This window comes from Panulirus ornatus, chromosome 19 (assembly GCF_036320965.1).
Source record: "Panulirus ornatus isolate Po-2019 chromosome 19, ASM3632096v1, whole genome shotgun sequence".
Classification (NCBI taxonomy): Eukaryota; Metazoa; Arthropoda; class Malacostraca; order Decapoda; family Palinuridae; genus Panulirus; species Panulirus ornatus.
Genome location: NC_092242.1, coordinates 3253296 through 3266280, shown reverse-complemented (window position 1 = coordinate 3266280; position 12985 = coordinate 3253296). Strand labels below are relative to the sequence as shown.

Sequence of the window (12985 nt, the reverse complement as noted above, 5' to 3'; positions counted from 1 at the left end):
GTACAAATGAAATTAATCATGTTTATATGATTTTTTTTTATTCAAGAAAATAGATTATTAGCAAAACAGTTTTGTTAATAGTAAACAATGAGTACTACACTTTCAAACTAGTAATTTATGTCCTGCAAAGTACTTGAGTTGACCCGGCAGAGCGGGGCAAGTGGCGGATCACTCAGTGGTCCGTCGGCCTTTGGTGAAAGTGGGGGTGTTTTTCGTTCGGTGTCGAGACGAATGGCGGCTGTAGAACGCAAACGCCGTGAAGGTAAGCTCTTTAAAAGGTGTCCAGTACTGGTCTTTAATTCTTTAAAACTCAATGGCATGATAGTACAACCTTTGGATGTGATATCCTGGCTCTTAAGTCAGCACCAAGGCCGATCGCGTTTTTAGGTCGAGCTGTTGTGCTCGAGGGATTCAGGGAACCCAAAGTGATTCCTCTGTAGGGTGTAGTAAACGTGTATTGAACACTAGAGTTAAAGTTACGTAGTTACACCGCAGTGCTGCCTGGAAGAAGCTGAGGATATTAAAGTTCTAGTTTAGGGGGACCACAGGAATAACTTAATGGATGTTATTGATTGAGACTCTTATCAATGAAGTCATATTTGATAAAAGTGATTCCTCCAGGGTAATGGAGATGGACGGCCTGAGTTCCAGGAATGTTTCATGTGTAGTGGGGAGGGCTATGATGCTCGAGTTTTATTTGGGGTAAGAGTTAGGGAACACTTCTAGAAATCAACAGAAACAATGGAAACCTGGTCTGTGCAAACTGAAATATTCGAATATTTGATGTTATTTAAGACGTTTGTTCTGTGTTTACATTTCGTTGTTGACTTCAACCATGAACAGTTATGACTGTCTAATATATTTTGGCAAAAATATGATATATTGTTTTCCACAATATCGGATGTTATGTGAAGTTAGAAGAGGTTTTCACAGGTTAATGCTAATGATCTACTTACTACTAATGAACGCACTTTTACCTCACATTTCACCTGATGATCAAAGCCTTTCTTTCTGTTTTATATTGGAAACAAAATAACCTTAAATCAGGCTCCTTAGGTTAAAATCACTTGTAATGATTTGCACAAAGTACATTGACATATCCAATCTAAGTCCATATGTTATTTCCATGGTGCCCGTAAACTGAAACATAACCACAGTTTTATCAGTCAAGTAATTTACTTATCCAATGCTATTGTCAGGATTCCCGTACTTAATGATTTAAGCAAACTATTGACCTTTGGCACTGTAATGATGAGAAGTTTGAAGGAATTGAATGATAAACTTATTCTCTGGAATAACTGACCAATCCTTCTTCCAGAAATTAATGTTAATCATTTTTTAAGAAGACAAAGCAATATACCCTACCCAGTTCAGTTTTGTCTTGCTTGCATATGTCAGGGTGTTGTTCATACTGAAATTACGCGATTTTTACATTAGGAAAGCTATTCAATTCTCATACTATTACAGGTAAGTTTCGTAATGGATGCTTAGAATTAAGGAAAATTTTTAACAAGTATTTGTGAAAAATAGTTAGTAATGCAGGCGTCAGTAGTAGTGAGTAGTGTAATCTTTAACATTTTTTTAGTAATTTTCTTACATCATTTTTTTTTTGTGGTACACAAACATAAGCATTTTTTTTTTGCCACGAAACATACTGTGAAGGGTAATAATAGATTATTACAACTTGTAAATTTCTGAAAAAGTTGTTGCAGCAATTATTCTTATAGATTCAAGTTCGATAATGAATTTCGTTCCTAGAGAATTTTTTTTTATTTTTCTTTTTTAGGTAGGTTAGAATTGCTAGTTCGAAAAGAATGAGACCAGAATTCAACCTGCTTTGTTATTTAGCTTTTGTTTTTCTCTCTAAGAACCATTGAAAATTTGAAATGTAGATTGAAATAGAAAGATAAGGATCCACAGAGAAAGAGACTCAAGGTAAGTAAATGATTACAAATGTGGTTTTATGCTTTGATATATATATGTAATGTTCCTAACTTAAGACAAAGCGCTGTACGAATATGTAAAAAAGATTAACATTAGTCCGAACATGTTTGTTAGATGGCGGGAGTTGAGTGAATAAGGACTCTCTATAAACACTGACCGAGGGAGATCCTTTTCTTGCCCTGCACAATAAAGGGTTCAGGTGGTGTGTAGCCTGGCTTATATTACAACAATAAACCCGCACTGGCCGCTCGCCCCACACACCTGCCACCAGACATACACTAACATAACTCCCTTCACCCTCTGTATTTCTTCCTTATTGTGCTGTAACTTTGCTGTTAATTAATGTTTTCAGATCATAATCTTGTCTCTTCACTATTTTTTTCATGTTTTTCTTCATTCCTATTCACTTTTTTTGCTATTGTGACGTATGATACTAGTGATTTTCAGTTTATTTTTCTTTCCCTTTTTTGTTCTCCCGTGTCCAGTCTTGGGCAGATTCTCCGCTCTCTGTTGCCTTGTCGCGATCCCTACGTATCTCGCACATTCATTACTTTCTCTCTGTACTTCCAGCCCTCATTCATAACGTTCACAAGTCCAGATGAACGTATTCTAGTTAGTAGCAAGTAATAATCTTTCGTCCCTAATACGAAATTTTTCTGCCGCATTGCACTTCTGTGCCCAATCTTTATTCCGCAATTTGTTTCTTTGACATTTCTGGCTCCATAAAGCACATGCTATTGCTTCAATACGTTATGTAGTCTCCATTGCGTTATGCCCTTCATCTAAATACAAGGAATCCATAATATGAAATTCATGTCGTATTCGCAAACTTAATAGATTTAACATTGTACTGATTGGGAAAGGATAACCGTTTTAATTATTATCATCTTTACAAGTATTATCTCTCTTATATAATACAGCTGCGATGGTGATCCACATGATATGATATCAGTGGCCGCCATGTGTATGTGAAGTTGACAGATTCATGATCCTTGTATATACTACAGTCGGTTTTAGAAACTTTAGTCTGAAGATCTTACCCCAGGAAGGTTTTAAAAAAATCCGACCGCGCGGTCAACGTTACCTCCTCGGAATGTCAAGTATTTTGACACAAATTCTGTCTTGTGTCTTATTCGTGAAACTGACTGTTTTACAAAACAGTTTAAGATTTCGTGGACGTAATCCTGAAGTTTAGAGAGAGAGAGGAAGGGATGGTTTACTGTTAGATTATTGATGTACTTGGAATTTCCATTAGCTTATAGGAGCAAAGCTCGTAGGTATGAGTGGTTTCTGGAAGCTGTGGCCAGTGTGTAATATGAGAATGTTGATTGTAAACTGTGGTAGCCATTTTGGAAATAGGATCCGCGTTGTTACATCTACTGTAATGCCATGAAAAATGTTTTGATGTGGCTTTCATTTATTCCCTGCCTCATTTATTCATATGTAGAGTTATTATTTATATTTCTATCTCATATTGACGCCATTTCTTTTTTGTACAGAAAATACACATGGAATGATATCTCTGACCATAATATCTTCTATACCCCGGACACACATTTGGCCCAGGAATGCAATCCTGCTGATGCAGATGGATGTGTGGGAAGCAAAGGATCAGGGCTGTAGCTGGAGGCTTAATCCAGCAGGATAAGATAGTGTAGGAATCCATCTTCAGGTAGCTTCCTCCTCAGGCTTAGGGAAGGGTTGTCCTTGAAGGGGTTTACATATAAAATTATATAATTGTTTTTCCATCGCAAAGACTGAGAAGGTTGGGGAAGACATTCATATTTCCTCCTTGTGTGTATTTTTGTAAGATCTTTTTCTGTCTTTGTGAAGTATATAAAAGAAAATCTGCGAGAGATGCGAGAAATATTTGCAGACGCGCTGATGGAAGGTGAACCACTTTGATGGAGAGTGTGGAGTCATGTCCTGGCTGGTGGTGGTAGGAAGTGGGTGATGTTTGGGGATGGTGACACCTACATTAGTGAAATGGGATATGGCATCCCACATTAGATATGGAAACCCAAATGGGATGTGGGATCATAAATGGGATATAGAAACCCAAATGGGACATAGGGTTCAAAATAACAGGGATCCTAAGTGAGATATGGGATCACAAAAATAATTTGGATCCCAGATGGGATATGGGATCACACCTGGGTTATAGGGAACCAAATAGCACATGGTTATCCTATCAACAACATACGTCGAATGTACTTTATGTAGTCATTAATCGTTACGCTGATCCCCGCCACTCGTGCACAGATTTTCCCATTGTATTATTTCCGTCCGTTGCACTTGTGAGCGATACTCTCCGTAGCGTAGTGAACGATGGCGTCCCAGGATCGATGCCGCGTAATTTATTAACATACAGGTTAATAGATTAAGGATTTTGGTGTTTCGGTAATACGAAGTGCAAAGCTATAGGGAAGAAAAGTTTGTGATAATATTAGACTTATGTGAAAGGTTATTCCTTTTTTAGAACGTTCTTAAAACATTCTTTAAGTTTCATTCAATCATGTTGGAGAATTTAGACAAATATTGGCGCACAGGATTAATCTTCCGCCGGGCTTTCATGGGATATTGATGCGAGATGAATTAGTGTAATTGGAGGGCCTCGAGCAATATTCATTATGTACCCAAGATAGGTGTGTGGAGGGAAATGTTTGTTGAGTAGTGACATTGTTTATGTTAGAGGCTAGGCTTCACGCCAGGATGGGCTATGGACCGTATACGCTTGTATGCTAAGCTAGACTTTAGGCTGGGTTAGGGTGTAGGCTTGGCTCTAGGCCAGTCTGGCTCGCTGAAATGTCCCTCCACATTTGCCTCAGGATGAGGAATGATCTCCGGATGAAATATGTATGAGTTTAGATATTACCTGCTGGAGGGCTTCCTCTCTCTCTGTGTGTGTGTGTGTGTGTGTGTGTGTGTGTCATGCTCTCAGTTCGTATGTCTGTCTCACTGTTTGTCGGTCTGTTTTCCTTTGTATGTTTGCCTTCTAATTTGGCAGTTTGTCTTAACTGTTCCTTTGTATATATTGATTTTCCTTCTTCCTCTATGAATTACGTTTGTCAGGTTTGATACGAAGGAGCCGACAAGAGACATTGTCTTGTCTGGTTTCAGTAAGGGAGGAGACATATCCTAGCCCGTATCCTTCGGGAGTATCCTTGTTTTAAAAGGAGAATATTTCAGACGAGGGGGAGTGTATGGTTCTAAGTGGCTGTATTAGTGTTTCATGGCTTGAAGACCGGAAGAGGAATACCCACCTTCTCCAGAAACCCGTTTTCTGGATGATTCAAGACGACTTCGTTCTCTAAAGTGTTCAGGAAGACCTTTGTTCTCGAGGTTGTTCAAAGATGCGTCGTTCTCTAGATGGCTTTGGAAGACCCACGTTCTCTAGATGGTTCTGGCAGACCCACGTTCTGTAGATGGTTTTGGAAGACCTACGTTCTTTAGATGGCTTTGGAAGACCCACGTTCTCTAGATGGCTCTGGAAGACCCACGTTCTCTAGATGATTCTGGGAGACCCACGTTCTCTAGATGGTTCTGGCAGACCCACGTTCTCTAGATGGCTCTGGAAGACCCACGTTCTCTAGATGGCTCTGGAAGACCTACGTTCTTTAGATGGCTTTGGAAGACCCACGTTCTCTAGATGGCTCTGGAAGACCCACGTTCTCTAGATGGCTCTGGAAGACCCACGTTCTCTAGATGGTTCTGGCAGACCCACGTTCTCTAGATGGCTCTGGAAGACCCACGTTCTCTAGATGGCTCTGGAAGACCCACGTTCTCTAGATGATTCTGGGAGACGCGCAGTTCACTAAATCCTATACAGAAGGTCTCACCTGGTGTCGCGTGTATTTTGACTTAAAAACAAAAACTAATTATCTAGCAGCAATTAGCCGCTCGGCTGTTCTGGGAAATGGAGATTATGACTACTTAGAACTCGGGGTACTTCTAATCCTTCTGATTGGCGCACAGACTTTGTTAGCGGTATATATAGACCGGTCTGAGGGACGTGAAGGGAGAGTCGTGGAGGTCGGCAGGATTATCTCGAGGCAAATCCCGGTTTGTATGTACACAGTCCCAGGCGAAGCCAATCAGGTACTGGCGATCAGGTCGTCCCTAAAAGATGGGACTTTTTCCGTATTTGCGCGCGCGCGCGCGCGCGTGTGTGTGTGTGTGTGTGTGTAGTTATTGCTTGTGTTTTACGGGAAGAGAGTTTTAAACTCGCGTTGCCCCGTCTCTTAACCTTGGATATGTATGTATCATATCTTGTACACACACACACATACATGCCATCCAAAACAAGGTACCTGTTTATTGACCAGCCCAGAGGGGATGAACACCTGGGTTGGGTGTGTGCAGACTGCCACGTCCAGGTTTCGAATCGTTGCGGGTCAAATCCGGGCCATCCTTTACTGACTCATGAACAGTAACCCAACCCACTTCACGATGTATGTATTTATGCGTATTCTCCCACGGTGAGAGGCGTAGTGCGTGTTCTCCCACAGTGAGAGTAGGGCAGGCGGGATGAGCACAACACACGCATCCATTAATGTTTCCAGAAATTGAAGGGGAAAAAACACAGGCAGTTTAATCTGACTCGGTAATTGCAATTCGATGATTTCCCTGAACAGTGGCAGAGGGAAAAATGGTTCAAGTTAATCCAAGTTAGGAAATCTGATGTTGGAAGTTCGTAATAACGACTTCGTATTGGACGAGAGAAGTTGCCCTTCGTTAAGTGAGATGTCTTTCGTTAATTTAATGAAATGCCTTTCTCTGCGTTACAGATTGTTGCCGACACTTTATACTTATAAAGACACACACACACACACACACCACACACACACACACACACCACACACACGGTTTCAAGTGTCGTGCGAGAATGTATGGTCATAGTTATCTTGAGCTCGTGAAGGTGTCCAGGATCACTCGATTGGTGGTTATAACTTGACGTTGACGGACTTAATGACCCTGGCCGTTGATAGGCCTAAAATCCTAGATGACCAACCATTAGCCCCCCCCCCCCCCCCCCCTCCAGCCCGGGGGGATCATCATTTGACATCTTGTTCATTTAATCATCGTAATAAAGTTATCTGTTCTGGAGGTACGTGGGATCACCACCTCCCAGGGCCGCTGTAAACTGTGACAAGATTTTTTTTTTTTTGACTTGTATGTCGGGTCTGTAGGAAGAATCCGTTAATGGTTTCTTTGAAGTATGGTCAAGAGAAGGACAAGGTTGTGGGAAATAACAGGTTCTGTATAGCCTGGCAGTAAAATGTCATGTGGCCGCGTGCCTATACACCACAAGTAAGCCCCCCCCGCCCGCGCATATATTGCAATATATTTCACCAGTGTATGTTTACTCGTCTGTTTCCAGGCTCTTTTTTTTTTTTTTTTCTGTGAATTGAGTTCCACCTACATTTGTAGCGAGGCTTTGTACATTATATATATATATATATATATATATATATATATATATATATATATATATATATATATATATATATATATATATATATAACATACAAACCTCCAACAGCCAAGATCGAACTCGGGACCCCTGTGCAACAGGCGGGAGCGCTACTGCTCGGCTATAACTTTATATATATATATATATATATATATATATATATATATATATATATATATATATATATATATATTAAAGAAAATCGTGTTTGTTTTTAATCTCTTACCTGTGCATTCGACTTCGTCTGGAATGCGCTTAACCCATGACGCATGCATATCACATGCCAACCTTGAATACCTTAAAAGATTGCTTCTATTACGCCAACAGAGAACACGTATTCTTGGAATTCTTAAAGGAATGCTTCCTTGACTGCGTCTAAGGAATTATCGATTCGCTTGAGCAAGCAAGTAAGAGGGACATATTCGGAACACCTGTAGACGGCTTCCGTAAGTCTCTGGTAAGGACGTGGGCGTTTTCCGGGTGGGTTCTCGTGTCGGCCTTGCAAATGACATTCCTTTAGTTAATACCAACAACCATCCCCACCAGAATCTTATTATGGTGAGAGAACGTTGGCGGACCTGCTAGCTGTGTTTGAATCCTTTGTCTCGGTCGTGACTTACGCTTCTCTGTTTTCACAAGATAAGGCTTACCTCATGTACCATCAATAATTGCTCATGTAGAATTTAGGAAAGATAGAGGACATATATGAGAACAGTTTTGAATCAAACCAGTTGTGCGTGTGTTGAAAAGTAAGTTACATTACGAAGACCATGAGTGTGGAATACGAGGCTAAGTTGAAGCCAAGGAACAAAAGAATCCGTCTTATGGAGAATAATGTTACCATTCAAGGTCTTCTCTCCGGACTGTATTGAAGTCGTGTTCGTACTCCTTGACTTTCCCGTTCCAAAAAATGGTTTAATTTTTTTTCCTTGCATTATTTTATTTGTGTGTGTGTGTGTGTGTGTGTGTGTGTGTGTGTGATTGTGCGATCAGGGATTCTTATATTCATGATGGCCCATCTCTCGACGTGTTTATGTAAATATCTACCTGAATTTGTAACTGTTTTTTCTTTTATGCAGTACAAGGAGAGCTTGGGTCGTGGGATGCCAGCTCATGAAATATGGAAATTTCAGTCGTAAAATCCTTATCTTAAGTTCATGATTATAGCGATATTGACGCCTTTAATGGCTCTAGCCGATGACTATATGTTGAACCCATATATATAATCAGCCAAACAATATTGCATGGGTATGATACTTCGAATTTATATGTCATTGATTATGTTTAGGACATCAGAATTCTATTGTGTTGGAAGTTATTGAAATCCCTAACTTTATCAGGGTTTGGCCTGGGTGTAAGAATGCTTCATTTATAATGTGTGTATATGTCGACTCGATCATACACCATGCATGCAGACGGGGAAGATAATCACAGAGAAGCCGAGCGAGTCTTTGACGGAGCTAGGCCACAACGGTTGCCTGCCCGTCACTCTGCTGGGGGATTGATTGGTTATTTGAGCCTTTCTGCCGCTTGGGTCGTTAAGGCCGTTAACGTCGTCATAACAACCAACATAGAAAACCATCGATGACGCTATTATCATATATATATGATTAACACAATGGTTGTTTTTATACTGCGAACACATGAACCGCTTGAAGCTCCCTGCGAACAAGGTGGTGGTGTATTGTTCATCTAAACAAGTGTAAAGTGGACAAGACATTTCAGGATAATACTGGCCTTTAACGGTGCGGGAAACATGAACCCCGACCCCTCATTAGCATGCAAATGAGCAAGGAAAATGCTAATACCGTGGCAAATGAATTAATTGATAAGGTAGAAATTAATGGCATAATAAATGAGCAGAGGGTAATCTTGGTGGCATACGCAGCATGTGCAAGGTCATGGTAATCCACAGGCCAGGTTGTTCATCCACGTGCTAGGTACTGTTGTTCCACGTGCTAGGTACTGTTGTTGCACGTGCTAGGTGTTGTTGTTCCACGTGCTAGGTACTGTTGTTCCACGTGCTAGGTACTGTTGTTCCACGTGCTAGGTACTGTTGTTGCACGTGCTAGGTATTGTTGTTCCACGTGCTAGGTACTGTTGTTCCACGTGCTAGGTACTGTTGTTCCACGTGCTAGGTACTGTTGTTCCACGTGCTAGGTACTGTTGTTCCACGTGCTAGGTACTGTTGTTCCACGTGCTAGGTACTGTTGTTCCACGTGCTAGGTACTGTTGTTCCACGTGCTAGGTACTGTTGTTCCGCGTGCTAGGTTCTGTCGTTCCTCGTGCTGTAGAGATAATGCACATGCTACGTTCCATTAGGTAATCCACATGCTAGGTAATGTTGGTATACGAGTCTAGTAGGTGAGGTGAGTCCTGACGTGTTTCTCCTCACCTGCGCGGCGCCACTCGAGCAGTGATGGCGTTGTCTTTGTTCTGTCCGTTGCGGTTGATGTCGGAGGTCCGGGCGGCTGGAGACTGGACGCCAGAGGGTCACTACCGCCACGCATCATGGTGCTCTTTCTTGACTATGTTCCTGCCTGATGTTGAGATGGGCGAGGTGGTGCCTTTCTTGCGTCACCCCTCTTGTCTCTGGCTCATATATGATCAGAACCCCAGAGCACTACTTTTGTTCTCGTCATTGTCCGAAAGATCCTCTTATCTCGGTCCTTCACTCGTGCTGACCTTCAGCAGAAAACGTCGTCAGCGACTGTGTTGAAAGGCATGTAATACCTTTGAGTTGGTGGGAACGCGTGGGATGATTTTTTTTCAGAAAAATGATACAAATTGTAACATGTTTGATTCTTAAATCCTTTTTATTACGTCTGTGGCTTTTGTACGAGAATTTTTGGTGAAAGTAGCCGTGAAATAATGCCACACAGTGTCTATTTATTATATAGAATGTTCATGTCTTTTTTATCATAATTAGACGTTATTACCGTATTTTAACTACTTACATCAAACAATAAACAGAATCAAGTAGGGTTGGTGCCTGTATAAACCATTTAATGTTCTTTAAACCATAAAGGAATTGGTCACTGTTCTGTTGCCTTTGTATATTTGTCGGCTGTGACAAGGTGTGTGTGTATATATATATATATATATATATATATATATATATATATATATATATATATTAGTACATTTATTTTTTTTTTTCATACTATTCGCCATTTCCCGCGATAGCGAGGTAGCGTTAAGAACAGAGGACTGGGCCTTTGAGGGAATATCCTCACCTGGCCCCCTTCTCTGTTCCTTCTTTTGGAAAATTAAAAAAAAAACGAGAGGGGAGGATTTCCAGCCCCCCGCTCCCTTCCCTTTTAGTCGCCTTCTACGACACGCAGGGACTACGTGGGAAGTATTCTTTCTCCCCTATCCCCAGGGAATAGTACATTTATATATAGTATATATTTATCACTATTGCAGTCATCTACTTTCTTGTACGCCCTTGTATCACCGTGTCCATTAATCACCATCATCATCATCATGATAGGCTACAGCTGTTCCTCCCGCTGTGATTAATAACTGCAGCAGGCCGGCTGCTGCACCAGAGTGGCCGGGTATTGTTATGTAGATAAGGACCAGCCATCCAGCGGTGGGAGGGTACGGTCCGGCCGCTCCGCATGGCGTCACTCCACACAGGCCAACAATATTCATACATTTTTTGGTCGTGTATTTTCTTGTCCGTGCGCTTGAAAGCGGAGTTAATAGGTGCGTCTGTCTGTCTGGAGGGTAATGAATGTGCTTTTTAGTGTACCTGAAGGAAAACTTCGTGTGATGAATTTCCGTGTGCACGCCAGCTACCGGCAGCGTCCACTGATTCTGCGTTGCCGGACGTATGGTCGAGCGACACCTTTTTTTGGATGTGTGTGTACGTATCCACGTCTATGCATATGTATATATTTACACAAGCGAGGATTTGCATTTTAATATTCTCTCTCGCTATTTTTCCTCAATATTTGTGTGTTATAGTTATTTTTTTCTTTGTGTGTATGTTGATATGTATGTATTTGAGACCAGATCTGAATTCCTGTCAACATGCGTTTTGCTTACGATTTATTGGTAGTTGCTTATTTGTTTATGCGTCTGGTATACGAGGTTGTCTGCTTCTTTGACATGACGCTTATTCCGTATAGATTTTTCCTTTGGAAAATAATGTTTTACAAGTGTAAAAATTCGTTTCCTTTAGTGCTGTTTGCGTTTTTGTCTCAAAATATACATAGTGAATGACAATGAGAATGAATGAATAGCTAAAGGAAATGTATGAAATGAATGCTGTTTAAGTCTTGTTTGCGTAAACTGGGTAAAAAATTTCATTCGAAAATACTCCATACGAAGATTTCTTATGAATATTTATTTAACATTTTACTGAACCGTTAGCGGCTAACTATATTATGATTTTTGTTACTTCGTTTTACAGGGGCATCAACTGACTCTTTAGAAAAAATAATTTTTAGTAAAAATAGCTCCTAGTCTAGTTTTTTATCCATGCACCAGTTCCCCCACTCTTGATTTCATCACATTGAGGTAATGCAGCGATGCCATAAGAATTTACCTCTTCCTTTTTGTACATAGCCTCGTTCTGTGGTTAATATTTGTCCACCGTTCGAGGGCAAACTCTACCCTACTTAAGATGATTTGGTCTGGCCAGGATTTTACATATGTCCCCCCTACCTCCCTTCCCCGTACAGAAAATCAAATTTAGAGGAAAGGGGCTCGAGTCTTCGGAGCTGGGAGCTTTTCTGTTCCATGCGAACGTGACTGCTAAACATGAGACACTAAGACATGACGCAGTCTTGGCATGACACGATTCAAAGGTGACATTTGAAATACCAACCACTGATGGAAAGGATCTTGTGGGATTGGTAGGAGTCGCTATATGTCCAGTCCCGCTGTCCATTTTGATGTTTAAAAATATATGTCATTCACTGAGGAAAGGAATATATATATGTATATATATATATATATATATATATATATATATATATATATATATATTTTTTTTTTTTTTGTCTCTGTATCCCGCGTTTGCGAGGTAGCGCAAGGAAACAGACGAAAGAAATGGCCCAACCCACCCCCATACACATGCCTTGATTCAATCCACTGACAGCACGTCAACCCCGGTATACCACATCGCTCCAATTCACTCTATTCTTTGCCCTCCTTTCACCCTCCTGCATGTTCAGGCCCCGATCACACAAAATCTTTTTCACTCCATCTTTCCACTTCCAGTTTGGTCTCCCTCTTCTCCTCGTTCCCTCCACCTCCGACACATATATCCTCTTGGTCAATCTTTCCTCACTCATTCTCTCCATATGACCAAACCATTTCAAAACACCCTCTTCTGCTCTCTCAATCACGCTCTTTTTATTTCCACACATCTCTCTTACCCTTACGTTACTTACTCGATCAAACCACCTCACACCACACATTGTCCTTGTCCTTGAACTATTATTACCTTCAATTTCTCGCATTTTTCTCAGAAAAATAGATTTCCTTTAAAAATTCATTATAAAAAGTATTTTTCATGCTGAATACAAATCTTGTGTTAAAATGACGTTTCGTCGT

General features: G+C 40.8%; 1 long non-coding RNA gene across 1 annotated transcript in view; it reads left to right on the top strand.

Moving 5' to 3' along the window:
- Nucleotides 1-162: 162 nt before the first annotated feature.
- The window catches only part of LOC139755318 (uncharacterized), a 129182-nt gene continuing 116359 nt past the window's right edge, over nucleotides 163-12985 (top strand). The window contains exon 1 of the long non-coding RNA XR_011714076.1: nucleotides 163-262. This is a non-coding gene — a long non-coding RNA (uncharacterized lncRNA). The remainder of the gene's footprint in view (nucleotides 263-12985) is intronic.